We start from the raw sequence: 18,978 nt of genomic DNA, 5'->3' as shown, positions 1-18,978 counted from the left end.
GTATTATTTCGTCCAATTTATACATAGTTAAGTCAGACATATATTATACCAAAACTTAATTATTCTTATTTTACGTACAATATAGAAAGGAAATACACCAAATTCCCCATAAACTGCAGTACTGCGTGTTTGTTGTTTAACACCAAGTATTTGTTTTAGAAATTTTAAGTATATACACGTTCTATGTCCGGAGATTTATGGAAACCCCATATTTCAGATCCGTAACATAAAATTGGTTATACCATTGTATTAAAGAGTTTTAATTTATCTTCAGTACCTAAATTAACATTATCAACAAGCAATTATCATAGTATTGCAAGCAATCCATAAGTCCCCTACCGGTTAGAACCCCATCAACATTCTGAAGGGCCATTGGCCATTCACTAATGTTTCAATTTTTCTCTATTTTAAGTAAATGTGTAGGAAAAGTTCTTAAGTTCTAAAGTTAATATTTGAAACATCCTTGTTACCAAAATATAACATTTTTAAAAGCAAAATTCTTAAAGAGGAGATAACTCTTGCATTAAAGATGCAATTTTATAAGAAAAAATCAGCTCTTTTTTACTAATCACAAATATTGTTATATTTGCCATGTTTTAAGCCTGTTTGTTGCCAAGGCAACCGATATTTTTTCAAAATAGGAAAAACAGATAAGACATGCATAATCTCAAGACTGCCATCTACCCATATGTCAAGTTTCATAAAAATATTTCGAGTACTTTTTGAGTTATCACTGGATTCAGTTTATGTGTAAAATTTGCCATATTTTCAGTCTATGTGTTGCCATAGCAACCAGAATTTTCAACATAGGAAGAAAAGAAAATGACGTGCATAATCTCCAGACAGACATCTAGCCATATTACAAGTTTCATAAAAATATTTCTATTACTTTTTGCGTTAACACTGGATCCAGTTTATGTGTAAAATTTGCCATATTTTCAGTCTATTTGTTGCCATAGCAACCAGAATTTTCAACATAGGAAAAAAAGAAAAAGACGTGCATATTTTCCAAACTGCCATCTACCCATATTTTAAGTTTCATAAACATATTTCCAGGACTTTTTGTGTTATCACTGGATCCAGTTTATGTGTAAAATTTGCCATATTTTCAGCCTATTTGTTGCCATAGCAACCAGAATTTTCAACATAGGAAGAAAAGAAAAAGACGTGCATATCTTCAGACTGCCATCTACCCATATTACAAGTTTCATAAAAATATTTTCAGTACTTTTAAAGTTATTGCGGGATCCAGTTTTGTGGACGGACGGACTGACAGACAGACAAACAGACGGACGGATGGTAAACCGAAAGTCCCCTCCGGTAAACCGGTAGGAGACTAAAAAGGGAGTTCAAAGAATAAAGAGCCTTTAAACATTGGGCAGACAATGATTTTTGAGCTTGATAAAAACTTCAATTAGATGATAGTGTTTCTCCTAAATAAGTTAATGTTTTAAATTGTTTTAAAATTTTATTGTCATTCTTAACTGATATATTTGAAGGTCTTTTACCTTTTCTAAAAACCATTACAACTGTTTTATCTTAATTAACTTTAATACCCCATTCCCTACAATAATTATACAATTTATTAAGAAGAATTCAGTTAAACTTCTTGAAAAAATAATTGCCATGGACACGTTAAACTTTTATACCTTTCTTCTGTTATAGTAAACCAATAGAATTATTGAAATATTGATTTTGACTAAAAGCTGCTTGGATTCTTGTAGACAAGTGCAGCAATAATCAATCCATTTGCATTAGTTATTAGCATTTTAGAATAAATTTTAGATTAAATATTATTCATTGTGATTCCTCGAAAGTTCCGCCTTTGAAAATAGAAACTATTATGCCTTGTTGCCAAGTTTCAGGGAAGATACCTTCGGTGAATAATTTGTTATATAATTGAAGTAAGAAAGGGGAAATAATATCAAAAGAGTGTTTAAATACTTCGGCTATCAAGTGATCTTCACCCGGACTTTTTGAATTATTTTGACTGTAAACAGCATATTTCAATTCCGAGATAGTGAATAACGCATCTAAACAATCATTTTGGACAATCTGTTCTTGTTGATCATCCAAGTTATAATCTGACACAGGTTGTGTTCCATATAAATTATTGAAATGCATATAAAAATCGTCAATAGATATATTATTTGGACCCCCGTTATTTTGTTTATATTGCGATTTAACGTCCTTCCAAAAAGCATTTTTTTTATTTTCTGTTGTTTTATGTCTTAAATAGTAATTTCTCGCTACATTGAATTCATGGCGGGCATTGTAACACTCTTGATTAAACCATTTCTTTTTTTCTTTTGAAAATTTACATAAACTCGGCTTATTTGTTTTTCTGTTTTTACCAAAAACACTGAAAGCTTGTTCTTGCATATAAACTGTGAATTGTTCGACCGATTGATCAACGCTTGTCAAATGTAAGTTTTGCACGATTTGATCTATATTCGTTTTGGTATCTATTAAAGCATTCCTACATAATTCAACACGCGTGTTATCCCATGCAATATACGACTCGCTATTTGGTACTACGTCATCACGATTCGGACGAAGGCGTGGTTTACATCGCAAATGTATATGTATAGCGTTATGGTCTGAAAACTCGGTCGGTGTCATAATATCAAAGAGGGATATCATATCAAAGTTTACCCGATGTGTTAATAAATAATCAACTGTTGACAATCCATTATTACCGATAAAAGAAAAGTCACCTATATTCTTGTCGCTGTGAAGTCGGCCGTTACATATTAATAAATTTGTTGTCTTACACATTTGTATTAATCGCTTCCATGATTATCTAATATTGTGTCTTTGTTTGCTCGAATTAAGATATTGTACTCATTATCTATAAGATCAGTATTATCATCTATAAATCTATCATATACTATAAAATCAGATTCCTTAGATGTTCTAGAGTTAAAGTCGCCAGTGACAAAGACTTGAATGCAATATTTTTCAATACCTATTTCAATCAATTCAAAAAAATCTTCTTGATTGCGATTAATGACTTTTGAACCAAAAGGAGGAATATATGTACAGCAAATAAATACATCCGTATTAGAGTTAAATATAGATTTACATAGTTTAAACCACATAATACCACACTGATGTTCTTCTATAAAGTTAATCTTGTCACACAATTCAGATTTATAATATATAATTGTAATTCCACCAGAGTAGCGTCCTTTACGCGTGGTTACAGATTTGTTTCCGTACAAATGATGTGCGTTATATCCTTGAATATTCAGGTTGTAATGTGTTTTTTGTGATAACCAAGTTTCAGTTAAGATGTTTATGTCATGTTTTTTTATCAAATCCACAAAATCTGGATCAGCGATTTTCCGTACTAACCCGTTGACATTCCATGATAATAAATCAAGTGGGTTCTCTTCACGACTTCCCTATGATGTGTTGTTGGTATACTGTGATTTAAATTCAATGCCATTGATGAAAAGCTTTTAATTTTTTATTCTCCTATGAATTTAACATTATTTCCCTTCCGTTTCTCAGCGTTAAAGATAGGATATAATTTTTGTCGAGCTTCGCGCCATTCTTTTGGAAGCTGCACCCCAACTCCAACATTATTTGCTTTCATGTCGTCTTTACGTCCTAAAGATGCCTTGCGTATCCGTTCCCGGTCATTATAATAGTGAAATTTCACAATTATGGGTCGAGGTTTCTTGGATTTGCGATCATTGCCTAGCCTGTGTGCTCGGTCGAACACTATATTATCAGCTTTAACTTTCAATACGTCCTTAATGAATTGTTTGACAAGAATCTCGCACGCTTGCGTTTCAAGGTCTGTACTTGCTGCCATATGTGATATTTCTTGTTCGTCAGGTTCCATGCCGATGTTGTCATCACTTGTAGCTCCGTTGAAAGTATCCGTGTTACTTTGTGTAGACAAGACTGGGATTGGTGCAGTTTCTGATATGCCATAAAATATGAGATTATCCCTCATACTACGGAATTCATTCTCGGCCACATTGGCTTGGATTTGAGCGTTGGTGCATTCAAGGCTTTTAATAGTATGTTTCATAGAGTTACATTTTTCTTTAAGAGAGTTAACATCTGTTTTTGTTGTACTCAACTCTAATGTTTGCCTTTCGTATTCTGAATTAATAAACGAGTTGAACTGGTCCGTATCAGTGACCCGATTGTCTATTTCATTGACTTTTATCGATAAATCACTGAGTTGAGCGGTCATCAAATAAACTGATTTTTCTGTTCCATCGATTTTAGAAACACTTGTTTTTATGTTTTTTATGTCATCTGACATGATTTTAATGTCTTCCATCATATCAATTGCCCACTGAGGTGGAGTGGCAGCTGGTGTTATCCCGAACTGAGTTGGTGACGGTTGCATGTATTGTCCTGGAAAAGCTGGTGAATATCCAATATTGGTCATGTTACTCATATTATTCATGTTAGTTAATGGAGAACCATAAACAAAGTACTCTGGTTGTGTATTGATTTTGTTTTTTACACGTTTGTGTGTATTGTCGTCCGCACTATTGTTCAAATCTGATATCTACGCACTAGTTAGACCGGTTTTAGAATGGTCAGTATGTTCATCCGTGCGTTCAACACATATATCAAATAATGGTGAAATTTGTTTTCGCTTTTTCTTATTTTGCTTTTTATTTTGATTTTTCGTTTCCACAGACATGAAGAAAATGTGTTAATATACCTTTTTATCCAAAAGTTATTCCAAAATTTATTTTAATGTACACTTAATTCCATCTATTTGTAAGCTCGTAAAACCAATGCTTTCTCCATTGATCACGTACACGTACAATATGTACACAAATACACACAATGATGAAAAGCTATGAATTTCAACATGGAAAATGAAAAGTCCAATTAGTCAATATCTAAACATAATAAAATATATCCCTTATTCTATTGGTTACAGGGCAATTTGAGTTATGATGATTAAATAAAAAGATAAAATATGCAGTTGATATCAATTTATTTTCATTTTATAAAAGATTTATTTTCTCATTGGAGGTTTGCAACTTCAGTTTTTGAACAGAATTTATCAAATTACACATATTCAATGACACATATTTGGCGGACAATATATATAATGCCTTACATAGCAGTCTAGTGTTTTTTCTTCCATAGCACAGGCTTTTTACAGGCGTCTTTTCCGACAGAAACAATTTAAACACTTAAGTGAAAGGGCCGGTTCCTATACCTGACTCGAAAAATAGGCATGCATTATGTTGTTTTAAATGACTTATGTGGAAGATTACAACAACATGGTATTTGTACTGTATCTAAGTACACATGAACGTAGACAAACCCCAATCCAACTATAATAGACATTTAGATACCTGAATCTGTTATAAACCATTATTTTAGCCTATTTATTAAAGTTATATATACATTGTACATTTTAATGCATATTTATTTAGTTATTATTTTTTTATCAGTTTTAACCTTGATTTAAATTACAAAAAATTACTGCCTCCGTGGTCAAGGGGTTAGAGTCGATGACTTCTAATCCAGTTACCTCTCTGGCGTGGGTTTGATCCCTGGGAGATGCGAACGAATGTAGTCTAGTACTGGTGTTACTCTCCAGGAACGATGGTTAGGAAACTACCCGCCTATATGACTGAAATACTGTTGGGAAAAGGCGTAAAATGAAACAAACAAACAAAAGCAAACAAATCAAATACAAACTGACTAGATTTCTAAGATAAGTTAAGGAATGTACTTTTATTACATAATTTACATAACATTTTCCAGGCAATTTAACAGCTGTTTTACAAGGAGGCAAGTGCTGTTGAAAATGGGTCTCTACATCAACTTAGAAATCTAATCAATCGTAGGGATGTTTCAGGACCTAAGAGTTTAGGTACATTCTTTTTATAAATTTATCATATTTTACTGACCAGTTTTAGTTAAAACAAAATGGCGTAAATACATCAGAAAGAGTTCCCCCATGATTGGGATTCGAACTTTGAACAATCCACTTTCAATCAAATAAGAACATAGCTCTTAAGCACATAGCCAAAGATTCTGTCCCCTAACAGTCTTATTATATTTGTTTTGTAGACTACGTTCAGTGTTTATCGATTGTGAGACAGATGCCTATTTTCTAACCTTATGCACGATGGACATGAAAGATATTACCAGCATACCAAAGAACATGCCAGTTTTTTCTCTCATGTCAAAATAACAGACAATTCAGTGGTTGAATAGTATGTCAGAATTTATTTTTGACAGTTTCAATTCTTAAGACAAAAAGGTATCTTGGAAAAGTGCGTCTGTCTCAGTTTCCTGAATGAAGAAGATCTTGGGGTAGAAGCAATTAAAATCAATGGATTATATTCCTGTCCATTGTGTACAAAAACTTACACTACACTAAACTGGTGCAAGAAACAAATGGAAAAAGGTGCTTAACTCAAAATTCCACCAAGTGAACACTAATACGCACGGCAAAAATCCAGTTGCCAATTTCCTTTTATGTTTCTTCTTTTCAAGGTATAAACTTGGTGATAGTGACCGAATAGTGCGAAACGCTTACTTCGAATTGTTGTTTGATGCGGAACTTGGAAATTTAAAATATAAAATCTGGTTATGGCAAATGATAAGTTATTGTATTATCTATTTTAGGGGTTAAGGGGAGTTTTAAATATAAATTGAATATGTATTCAGAACATCAAATGGGCATCAAAACTCTCAAATATGTGATGACATATACTCGTACAATATATTTATAACAAATGCAATTTATTTAAGAGTTCTGAATTGTTTGTGTCACTTTTAACATCGTATTTTTCAACAGGGTAATGTAAGTATATTATATATATGAAAAATCTTAAAGGAACCATATAAGGAAACGAGCGAGCCGGCCGTGATTTTTTTAAACTTAAGTAACAGACCCTAGAGTTATCTACATGCTCTGTAAAGGATGGCGGTAATAAGTACAGCTTATGAAAGCTTGTTTCGTTTGCTTCTTTGTTATTTGTAATATAGATTACACATTGGTCCGATATGAACCTCATCAGTGACGAAATAAGTTACTTAACGAATAGGAATATGCATGTAAAACATGTTTGTATTTGCGACAAAACTATTGTTGAACATTAAATGGGAGAAAGAAGGAGCGGTATCCTACAAGTTAAGGTATCTGTCTTTCAATCTAAGAATAATTACTTTGGAGTCTCATTTGGGGTCAAATCATGTTTTCTTTGGTTGTTAATTCTAAGTAGCGGACACGAGCTTGGTTTCAGTTAGCTTAAAATTTTCATTATATTCGAGCTTAAATACATGTTAATATTTTAAGTCTAATAAAGGGGTAAAAGTCGTTCGTACGCAATTCTGATATTTTTCCGGGTTAGAGATTTTTCAAGTTAATTTATTATAAATTCGTTTAAAGATTTTGTTTAATCTATATATCGAGCCATATGAGTCGAAATTGTATTAGTGAAGTTTTAGTTTAAGCATCTTATAATATTCTTCAAAAACATTTTGACTGAATTTCTTTATCATGTAGATAAATACATAAATTGCAACTTTAAAATAGATAAATACGGAATCCCTAAAGAAAGCCCAACACGGCAAAATTGAAAATGTTGCAGGCTCGGTTTGATTGAGCCTGTTCATGGACGGTACTGGAAAGTGCAAGTTACCGTCCACGCCCCCTAGCACCGGCTTAAGCAGAATTCAACATTCAAACATGAAATAGTAAAATTTTGAATTTAGAAACATCCGCAGATGTGTTCATATGGCGGTTATCATGGAACCTTCAATGTGACACTTCCGTGCCATTCCATGAAAAGCGGCGTATGGTCCCCAATTAAAAAAATACGTGTGCCCTAAACGAGAAAACAATGGGCGGAACTAAATAAAATAGAATTTTGAAAGGGGATCAGAGGTTATGAAGCCTGCGTATCACAGATAAGACGTCAAAAGACAAATTTAAAAAGCAGGCAACATATCCTAAGGGTGATTCAACATTATTCAAGTAGGAATATTGGAACCACCCACTAGAAAATGCCGAAAAGTTGAAACTAAAAATACCACAAGCACAACAATATTGTCGTGCTGAACTTTTCAAGGATCGAAAATATAACATCATTGATTAAATGTACGGGGAGACTTTTGACAGCCGCCACACGGCACAAATAACACGGATGTGATCATAAAATAGATAAATACGGAATCCCTAAAGAAAGCCCAACACGGCAAAATTGAAAATGTTGCAGGCTCGGTTTGATTGAGCCTGTTCATGGACGGTACTGGAAAGTGCAAGTTACCGTCCACGCCCCCTAGCACCGGCTTAAGCAGAAACATGAAATAGTAAAATTTTGAATTTAGAAACATCCGCAGCACAACAATATTGTCGTGCTGAACGATCTTCAAGGATCGAAAATATAACATCATTGATTAAATGTATGGGGAGACTTTTTACAGCCGCCACACGGCACAAATAACATTTAAGTTCATATTTTTCAAGGATTTTACACTGGCAATCTGTAAAGGCGGGAATTTTTGTTCCGATGATAACTTTTGGAGATACAATATGGTAAACAAGATGGAACAAGGAATGAAATAAAATAGGGTAAACAAGATACACAAGGAAAGCGTTCATTGAACGCAACCACCACACGACCCCGCAACAGGGACCAGAAGCCAGTAGGACTCTAAACAAAACGGGACAGGGTACGAGGCAGAGCATGAAAACTTTAATTAAAATAATTTTACAAAACATTAGTACGCATCAATATGAAATTAAACGTTATAAAGGTTCGCAATCATTACTTATCCGTTTCGGTAGCCGATGTAAAAACGATATTTCGCTCACCAAAATCATATCTGGTAAACTATAATAACCGTAACCTAAACGGGTAACATTTTGAATAACAATGATGTATGGAATGATATTGAGGTAAAAATTACACACTGTCTGATTACTGTTACAATTTACTCATTGACACTGCTATTGTTTTTCTTCGAAATGGAGGACTTGCGGTCTGAACTTCCACAAATTAAACTGGCTGTTAAGGACAGAATTCTACAAATTGCCAATAATGTGTCAAACTGCCGTATTGAACATGTAGAATATGAACTTGAGTCAGTGATGGCTGTTTTGACTCAATTATGCTATCATACAGATGTTTCTTCAATTCTTGATAAAGTAAAACAGTGTTATGACATTATTTTGAATGAGAAAAGGTCTAGCTCGATCTGGCTCACATGGACCTCCTGATTTGATATACACATCTAGAAAAGGAAGACCATACTAAAACATACCTGATTTGTTTGTTTGTTTGTGTCATTTTACGCCTTTTTCCAACAGTATTTCAGTCATACAGGCGGGTAGTTTCCTAACCATCGTTCCTGGAGAGTTACACCAGTACTTGACGACCTTCCTCCGCGCTAAACTACCAAAGCATCTCCCGGGGATCGAACCCACGCCAGAGAGGTAACTGGATTAGAAGTCATCGACTCTAACCACTCGACCACGGAGGCGGTCAACTCTTTTGTACTTCAAAGAGAATGGATTCACTTTAAAAAATATGGTTGTAATGTTGTCAGTCAGTAAGAAAACAATTGTTAATAGAATGTCAGATTATGGTCTTAACATACGAGATTCTTATTGTTCATTAAGTTATGAAGAACCAGCACTATTAAGTGTTGAGAATTGAGTATCGTTCAGGCCGGTGCTAGGGGGCGTAAGGGATGTTGCACTTATTCATTATCCCTCATGTACAGACGCAATCAAACCGAGGCTGCAATTCTTATGTTATTTTGTTGTGATTAATGCTTCCGAGGGATCACTTTGTTTCCAGATTTTTATACTTCACAACAGCAGGTGTCAAGTGCTGTGTTGCAGCCGTAAAAGTTGCCCAGTACTTCACTTCAGTGTTGTTATATTTTTCTGGTCCTTCGGGATCATTGATACCAGCACTATTAAGTGTTGAGAATTGAGTACCGCTCAAGCTGGTGCTAGGGGGCGTGAGGGATGTTGCACTTATTTATTATCCCTCATGTACAGACTCAATCAAACCGAGTCTGCAATTCTTATGTAATTTTGTTGTGATTAATGCTTCCGAGGGATCACTTTGTTTCCAGATTTTGAGACAATTGTTAGCGCCAAAGTAGCAGAGTTTCCTACAATCGGTTATAAATCTATGCTTGGCCACTTAAAATCAGATGGTATTAGGGTTACTAATGCCAGATTGAGAAGAATCATGACAACTGTAGATCCACTTGGAGTGTTACTGCGGAATGTTTTTTTGCCAGACATACAGAATACGGAGAAGGTCATACTCTGTGAGAGCACCTATGGCATTGTGGCACATTGATACTAATCACAAGCTTATCAGGTTTGCATGAAATTGAAGAAAATATGATAAACAAGCAATTATCATAGTATTGCAAGCAATCCATAAGTCCCCTACCGGTTAGAAACCCACCAACATTCTGATGGGCCATTGGCCATTCAATTTTACCAGTGAATGAATGACATGAATGAACGCCGCCTTTCCTTGTTGATCTTGTTTATCATATTTTAAATCTTTTGAGTTCTAAGTTTGTCTATATCACAGTAATGTGTTAAGTTTCCCTGCCTAGTAAGGAAATTAAATAGAGGTGCAACGATACCTTTCGATGCATCGAAAACCGGTTTTATGAGCGCCGATTCGATTCCCGATACCAACTGTAACATTTTCGATTCGATTCCCCACCCAAAAATAAACATGGAAAAAGTGAGAGTTTTAGTCTTTCCCTTCGCGCTTTATCACGTTACATACGATTGGCCAGTTAAAACTCGGTCATCCAATCAGTGGGCGCGTAATGTTTTATTTTCGGCAAACAAGTCAAAATGGCTACCAACATCAATGTTGATAAAATAAAATTAAAAAATCCTCCTAAAAAATTAAAATCAAAGGTTTGGGAACACTTTGGGTTTCGGGAAGGCCAGGACACGGATAAAGCTACTTGCAAAATATGCTTTACGGACGTGTCATATCCAAAGTCCGGCAGTACGTCTAATTTAATGCAACATATGAAACGAAAACACGATGTGGACTTGTTTGGTAAGCTTTATCCGTGTCCTGGCCTTCCCGAAATAAGTTTGATTAGTACTACAGTAAGTAGGCATATTTGACATTGGGATTGATTATTATTTCTTTAGTCAAGTGTGAAAAAAGTGATAATTTCATGAATTTCATTTTTTCTGTATTGTTTACTAGACTAAGAAGTATTGTGTGACAACACTGACATTAGGATTGATTATTCATTTTACATATTATGGGAATTATAAACAGAATATCTGAATATCAGTTCTGACAACCTTGTGAAACTTTGTTCATTATTATTTACTTTACAATTTACATACTTTGTTAAATTCATAGTCAGCAGAAGGTATCTGTGATAGTCATGTAACTGAGATGAATGATTATTTGCCTGATTAAAATTATTTCTAAATAGACAAGAGCTTTTTATTCTCATTAACACAATTATTAAATGAAATAAGTTTATATAATAGTTATATTACAACAGAAAAGCAAAGCACTAGGTTGAAGGCCACTCACTTTTTGAGCAGACAAGCAGAATTATATACCAAAGATAAATTGGTAATCAGAAATGTATCGAATCGAAAAAAATCGAATCGGAGTGTCTAAAATCGAAATCGAATCGAATCGAACATTGGGTGTATCGTTGCAGCCCTAGAAATTATGTTTATACAACCTTGTCATATTATTACGATGTGGGATTTTAAAGTAAATCTTATAAGGAATGAAGAAGTTGGAGTGAAAAATACCAATTTCTCGAAAGAATTCTAAGTTCAAGGGGGACATAATTCTGGAAATAGTCTTGCTAGGGTATTTAACCTTCTCAAAAATGTTGAATGATAATAAGAAACATATATATGAAGTTTGAAGTAGATACATTAGGAAATAAAGAAGTTATTTAAAAAAGACAACATTTATTTTTCATAAAAATTCTAAGTTCAAGGGAGGTCATACTGATAATTTTTGTGCTAGAGTTGTAAACCTTGTCACATATGATGTGGTTGATGACCAGAAACTTATATTTAAAGTTTAAAGTAAACACCTTAAGAAATAAAGAACTTATAGTGAAAAAGCTGAAAAATTTAAATCAGAAATCTTGAAATTCAGGCTATTTGTTGCCAACCAAAATTTTCAACATAGAAAGAAAAGAAAAAGATGTGCATAATCTCCATACTGCCATCTATCCATATATCAAGTTTCATAAAAATATTTTCAGTACTTTTTGCGTTATCGCGGGATCCATTTTTGTGGACTGACAGACAGACAGACAGACGGACGGAGGGTAAACCTAAAGTCCCATCCGGTTAAACCGGTAGGGGACTAAAAAGATCAACAAGGAAAGGCGGCGTTCAATGAACGCAACCCCCATATGACCCAGCAACAAGAACCAATGGCAAGGAGCCCAGGCGGACCCCCAACAAAAAACAGGACAGGACGGACAGGTTAATCATTAAATGATAAATAATTGTTACTGATTAGGAATTCAAAGAAAAGAATAATAGGCCAACAAAGGGATAGGAGACCGGGGGAAAGGGGGGGGGGGTTAATCAAAGAAATAAAAACTAGAGGCAATGGGGAAGATACTTACCGTAGACGAGAAAACAACAAGGGAAAGAAGCAAAAGTGTCACCAAAACAGTATGAAACAACAGACATACATCTAAGGAACACAGTGGGGCGCCGCCTCGGAACGGTCAGCAGCATAATAATGACTGCTGGGGAGTTTAAACCGGTTAATGGTGCACCAAACCTCGCTCTTAGCCCCACCATGTTCCTATAAACGAGACAGTATATATAAAATGAATCCCCGCCAAGTGAAATTCTAACAGTTGTCAAGGTTACAAAAGGTTAAATAAGTAAAACACTAATATGATCATGTAGAAAGATATAAAAGAAAACCAAATGACCATAACAAAAGTACTCAATGTCCTAAAGGAAGACAGAGCAACAAGAAAATCACCTACAAGGGCTTGACGAAGCAAGGCAGAAGACGAACATTAAGACAATTCAGTCCAAAAGGGCTTTACGAACTATCCATCATATAGTCTACATCATAAGACTACATCAAAATTAAATTCAAAAGTGTATTTAAAATTATAAAATCTTTGTACAATGTCATGCAACTAATGAGATTATTTTGCTACTTATACTTGCAAATATCTAAATTAAAGGTTGTGAGATTTTTTAATTGATATAAACATGCTTCAATCTTATCTTTTCATGCTGCCATCATTCCAAGATTATAGTTATAAACAAATATTGTTAGTGTCATATAATATCTCAAATGCAAATAAATAGTCAAGCTAAAAATGCAATAAAACCAATTTATGCATGTTGACCAATTTCGTGAGCAATACAACCATTTAATATGCATTTCAAGGCGAGATGGGATAGTGGTTAAGGTGTTAACCTCTCAACCCAGTGATCGTGGGTTTTGCTGTGTCATCAAATGACACCAGTACTGGTTAGCTTCAGGAAGCAGACTTGAGAGTTGTTCATATAAGCTTCAGGCTTTCGTCACAATCGAGCTAAAGTGAATAAATTGTTTAAAGAAAATATAATTATGCATTTCATCTACTTTTACAACCATACGGAAAAAATGTGTGCAATATTCATTTAAAATACAGTTGTAAAATTGTTGTTCTGACATCATTGTATGTTTGAATAATTAATCCAAGAATTGAAAGATTTTGGACAGAGCTATGGCAAGGATGTACATGCACCTATTATAACCTGTTTAGACAAACGGAACTGGATGGCATTCTGGATGTGGACAATGATATCCATACGCTTGTTCTTCACCTTGTGCTTCTAAACAGATTGCAGAACTCTGTTGATCGTTTTGTTCATGCAATTTCTCGAAGGCCACTGCGGGCTGAAAACATTATGGGCCAGATGTCTGATCCCAAAGCCCAGCTTACAGATGAGGTAAATAAAACGCTCAATTATCATCCATTACCATTTTCATGAACTCACTTCATACTCTATTTTATATAACTTTTTTCATAAAAACCTTCATAGAATTATTTGAGGAGACTATGGTATTTACCTTTCGTAACATGAAGACCAATACCTGGAAAGCACTCTTTATGGCTAGCGTATCCCTGTCTTCAATTTGCTCATCCTTTAACACGGCTTTCATTTCAAACCACACTAGATTTTGCTGAAATGTTTAGTTCATCAAAGCTTTTTTGGTGACTGGATTATGTCAATTTTGAAAGTTGTTTCTTTGGCTGTTCAAGGACAGAAAATATATAGTGGTTTCTCATGTTTGTTATCCCCCGCCGATGGAATCGGGAGGGGGATATAGTTTTGGCGTTGTCCGTCCGTCCGTCCTTCCGTCCGTCCGCACTCACAGGAGAGTATTTATGTGGCTAGAGGGACAATAGGTAAATGTTCTTTCTCTTTGATGTCACTCATTCCGTAATGCTTTTATGTTGCTATTTTCTTTTGTGTGGCTAAAAAGAACAATAGAGAGAACAATAGAGTAGCCACATAATTACTGTCCTGTGAGAACGTCCGTCCGTCCTTCCGTCCATCCGAATTTCGTTTCCTGAGTAGTTCTCTGCAACTACTGGCTGGAATTCAACGAAACTTTATGGGAATCATCAATATCAAGAGGAGATGCGCATATCGTCGGCTTGTTCCGGTCAGACACTTTAACTCAGAGTAATTTCCCTTGATTACTTATGCAATATGCATATAGAGTAAAAATCGTTTCCGCACTACTTCTCTGCAACTACTGGCTGGAATTCAACGAAACTTTATGGGAATCATCAATGTCAAGAGGAGATGCGCATATCGTCAGCTTGTTCCGGTCAGACACTTTAACTCAGAGTTATGGCCCTTGATTAGTTATGTAGTATGCATATGGAGTAAAAATCGTTTCCGCACTACTTCTCTGCAACTACTGGCTGGAATTCAACGAAACTTTATGGGAACCTTCAATACCAAGAGGAGATGCGCATATCGTCGGCTTGTTCCGGTCAGACACTTTAACTCAGAGTTATGACCCTTGATAAGTTATGCAGTATCCATATAGAAAATATTTGTTTCCTCGCTACTTCTCTGCTACTACTGGCTGGAATTCAATGAAACTTTATGGGATACTAAGAGTAGATGTGCATATAGTCGCCTTGTTCCAGTCAGATACTTATAACTCAGATTTATGGTCCTTGATTAGTTATGTAGTATGCATACATCTCATTGGCATTTCCAGATTTTACTATTTAACACAAAGTTATGGCTCTGTTATTGCCCTGAATATCTATCAAGTTCAAAGAATATTACTGTTTATGCCATGCTTAATATATAAATAAAACCTTATGTCTTCAGTTGTTGTGTTAATAATAACCAGTACTCGGCGGGGGATATAAATTCAACGAATTTGCTTGTTTATTCATCATTTCTTCCAGGAAGAAGAGACCTATGGGATAGACTACTGTACACCTGATTTGGTATTCAATGATGATGAAGAGAGCTTGGCTGTACGAGAACTTGTGCAAATTACGGGTAATAATATTGGAGAGGTAAATGCAAAACTTCAACAGCCTGTTGACAGTCCATATGAAGTGCAACAGTACCTAGATAGTTGCCATCTCATTCAAGCTTATAATGAATTACAGTAAATAATGCCACAAATTTATGAAAATATTAGTTGTTTGTCCCTGTATAATACTAGTAAGAAGAAAAAAATGGTGTTTTTTTTAACTTATGCAGTTCAAGAGTGTCAGCTTCTCATATCTGAAAATTTTGATGTTTTACTTTGTTTGAGGAATGTCTTCCTAATTTATATTTCTTAAAAAAATATGAACTTAAAATGAACTGACTAACAGTTTGGTCTAGTTTGTACGAGTCGACCAATATTAAACTTGGGCTTGACGTCTCTTCTACCCATACAACAAGGGAATTACTCCGTGAAACCATGTCTTTTACCTTTCAGGACTGGTAGGGTAGCATTTATATGTCAGCAATTTTAATGATTAAGTGGCTAAATAGTGTGAGATATCAACTAACATATAAGTAAATTCAGCTATTTAGAAAAATGGCTTTTAGATTCTTCTCGAGTAACTTTAGTTGAATTCATTTATAACAAAAGAAAAAGGAAGCCTTGTCAATTTCCTTCCGGTCAAAGCTTGTAATGGCATGATCATATTGCCAATTTGTAGCCAGATGGATCTGTGTCATCACGTTTTACACATTCTGTTTAATAACTTTAATAACTATATTTGGGCAGTTGAAGGATGGATAAACATGATAATTTTGAAACGGTTTTTGTTATAACTCTTAGACACATATTTGCTATGAGAAGAATTAGCAAGTCAAATTAAATATTTGTTTATTCTCTAAGTACATGGACAAAGCAAATAAACAGATAGGAAGCATGGGGATGTAAATGACATAGAACACACAAAAAGATATCTTACAACAACTGAACAACTAATGTAAATGTCTGTAGCTATGTAACTTTTGACTGGGAGCAATCTTTTAAATTGGAGATAACAATAAAAATATTTGAACTGGTATTTTAGTTTCATTTCTTCAAAATAGCTGTCTGATATTATGCTGGCTAAAACAAACTGATAATACACTTATTCTGAATGGAAATATAATAAGCTGTAAACAATCTGGAATAAGAATTATAACAAGGTGAACACCACCCCCCCCCCCCATTTCCCTTGAAGAATGAGAATAAAGTAGACAAAAAAATACCATATAAACCTAGTAGAATATATCAAAAGACAAAAATGAAGGATAATAACAAGGGGTGATAACTCTTAAACCATTTAATCAAGAGTTACTGTTGGTGTGCAGTGCACTTCTCAATGAGATATGTATGTCTATGAAGTTTGGTGTTCATATCTCTAAACCGTCTGAAGATATAGCCATAACAAAAAGAAATGAAGGAAAAGTGGCATTGGATTACACTGAAATTAGATTTTCATGAGAGCAACTTCTCTTCTCATAAGAGCAGGTGCTCCAACAATTATGTACAGCATGTGCATTCTACTTCTTAATAATCTTCTAGATCTTTAGTTTTTGAACATTTAATGGATGGTGCACAGGTGTTAACATTACTGAGCTTACCGTCCGGGAGCGGCGTCCTGTGAACGTTGCCTTTGCCTTGTTGATCTTTATTCTTGTTATTTTGTGTGATGTATGGTCAAATTTAATTATGCCACAAGGAATATTGCGTGGAAGGTTCATGCTTCCAGTAAAAGCCTTGCAGACATGGCCCATGTGTACAAGAATGGTCTGTTCATTTCCATTTTCCTCACTTATCCACTGGGTGGTTATACTATCTCCTCTAATATAAATTGTGAATAGTCTTAACACAATATTGAGCTGAGAGTAGGTGCTATGTACAACCCAACATTAAATATAATCAACAAAAGTTTTATGGTTTTCTTTAAATGCAAGTTTATGCACCTTCTGTCATTCATTTTAATGCAAAACACACACCAAAAGGCATACAGAGTACACTGATTAACAAAGTTTATGATTTTCTACAAATTAATTTGGATTTATATATTTTGCATACTATCAAGTAAATATGTAATAAATAATGGACCGCTCCTTATGTTTTAAAAAATACAGCAGTGAATGTTGTTGTCCATCTATGAGTGAATTACTGTACACAAATGCTGAGTAGTAAAATAAAATTATCTTGTTCGGGCCCTAAATGAACTCGACCAAGCCGATCATCTCGGCCACAATCTTACTGTATCCGTTTAAATAACCCTTATGATCTGTATAGAAATTATCAACAGAAGTTTATTAACAAATGATAACACCAGTGGGTATTAATTAATTTCACATAGGGTAATACTTGAACCCTCACCTTTCTTATAAAAAGGCTGGTGCTTTAAACCTATAGATACCTTTTACCACAGACACTTGGGGTGCGGAGCTCAAAACGCCTTTAAAATCCAAATAAAATGTATATTTGTCCATCCAAGCACATGTATTGATCATATATGTAAAAAAACTTAATATAAGCCGTTTTGAAAATAAATCATATTTCAACGTCTATTATAATACGTGTGTAATAATAATACATACACACGAGCTCCACATCCCAAGTGTCTGTGCCTTTTACCTGCACTGTGCTGTCCTTTAAACTTACATGCTAGAAGATCTTTGATTTAGCAGAGGAGACTGAACATTTGATGTAAGTCAATAGACAGGGTCTTTCAAGCAACACTGGTTGCAGAATACACTATTGCAGGAGTGGATACCAAATTTATTTTAAGCACCAAACTATAATCTTACAGCAATACTACACCAATAAATCAAAGTTCCTGGCAAAATTAGATTCTTTCAAGCAACACTGGTTGCAGAATACACTATTGCAGGAGTGGGTACCAAATTTATTTTAAGCACCAAACTATAATCTTACAGCAATACTACACCAATAAATCAAAGTTCCTGGCAAAATTAAAACACAACCATAGTTAGGTCAAGTAAATTAGCTGCTTAACCTTGTATATTTTAAAATAATGTAAAACCCAACAAAAACATGTTTCAATCATACATAATCTATAGGATTTAGAAACATCCGCAGATGTGTTCATACGGCGGTTATCATGGAACCTTCAATGTGACACTTCCGTGCCATTCCATGAAAAGACTATGAAGAATAAAAGAATAAAGAATATGAAAGACTTAACCTTAGCCACATATATACATACATCTATGTAAGCTCTATGACTTGGCTGAATATAGCAGAAAGTAGTCACACAAGACACCGGTGAAAATACTGAAAACATGTTTCACTGTAGTGAAAAATTATTTTTTTTGCAGTGAAAATAAAGAAAATGAAAATAAGCAGATAATTTCATCAATATTTCTCATCATTTCATTTATAAGTATATAATAAAGAAACATAACATCTACTGAGACCTGGAAATACCATATTTCCAGCTTGGAAAGGGGTTTCA

This window comes from Ruditapes philippinarum, unplaced genomic scaffold (assembly GCF_026571515.1).
Source record: "Ruditapes philippinarum isolate M1 unplaced genomic scaffold, ASM2657151v2 ctg2170_1_1_1_1, whole genome shotgun sequence".
In the NCBI taxonomy this organism is placed as follows: Eukaryota; Metazoa; Mollusca; class Bivalvia; order Venerida; family Veneridae; genus Ruditapes; species Ruditapes philippinarum.
The sequence above is the reverse complement of the archived record's forward strand: the minus strand, read 5'-3'. Positions refer to the sequence as shown.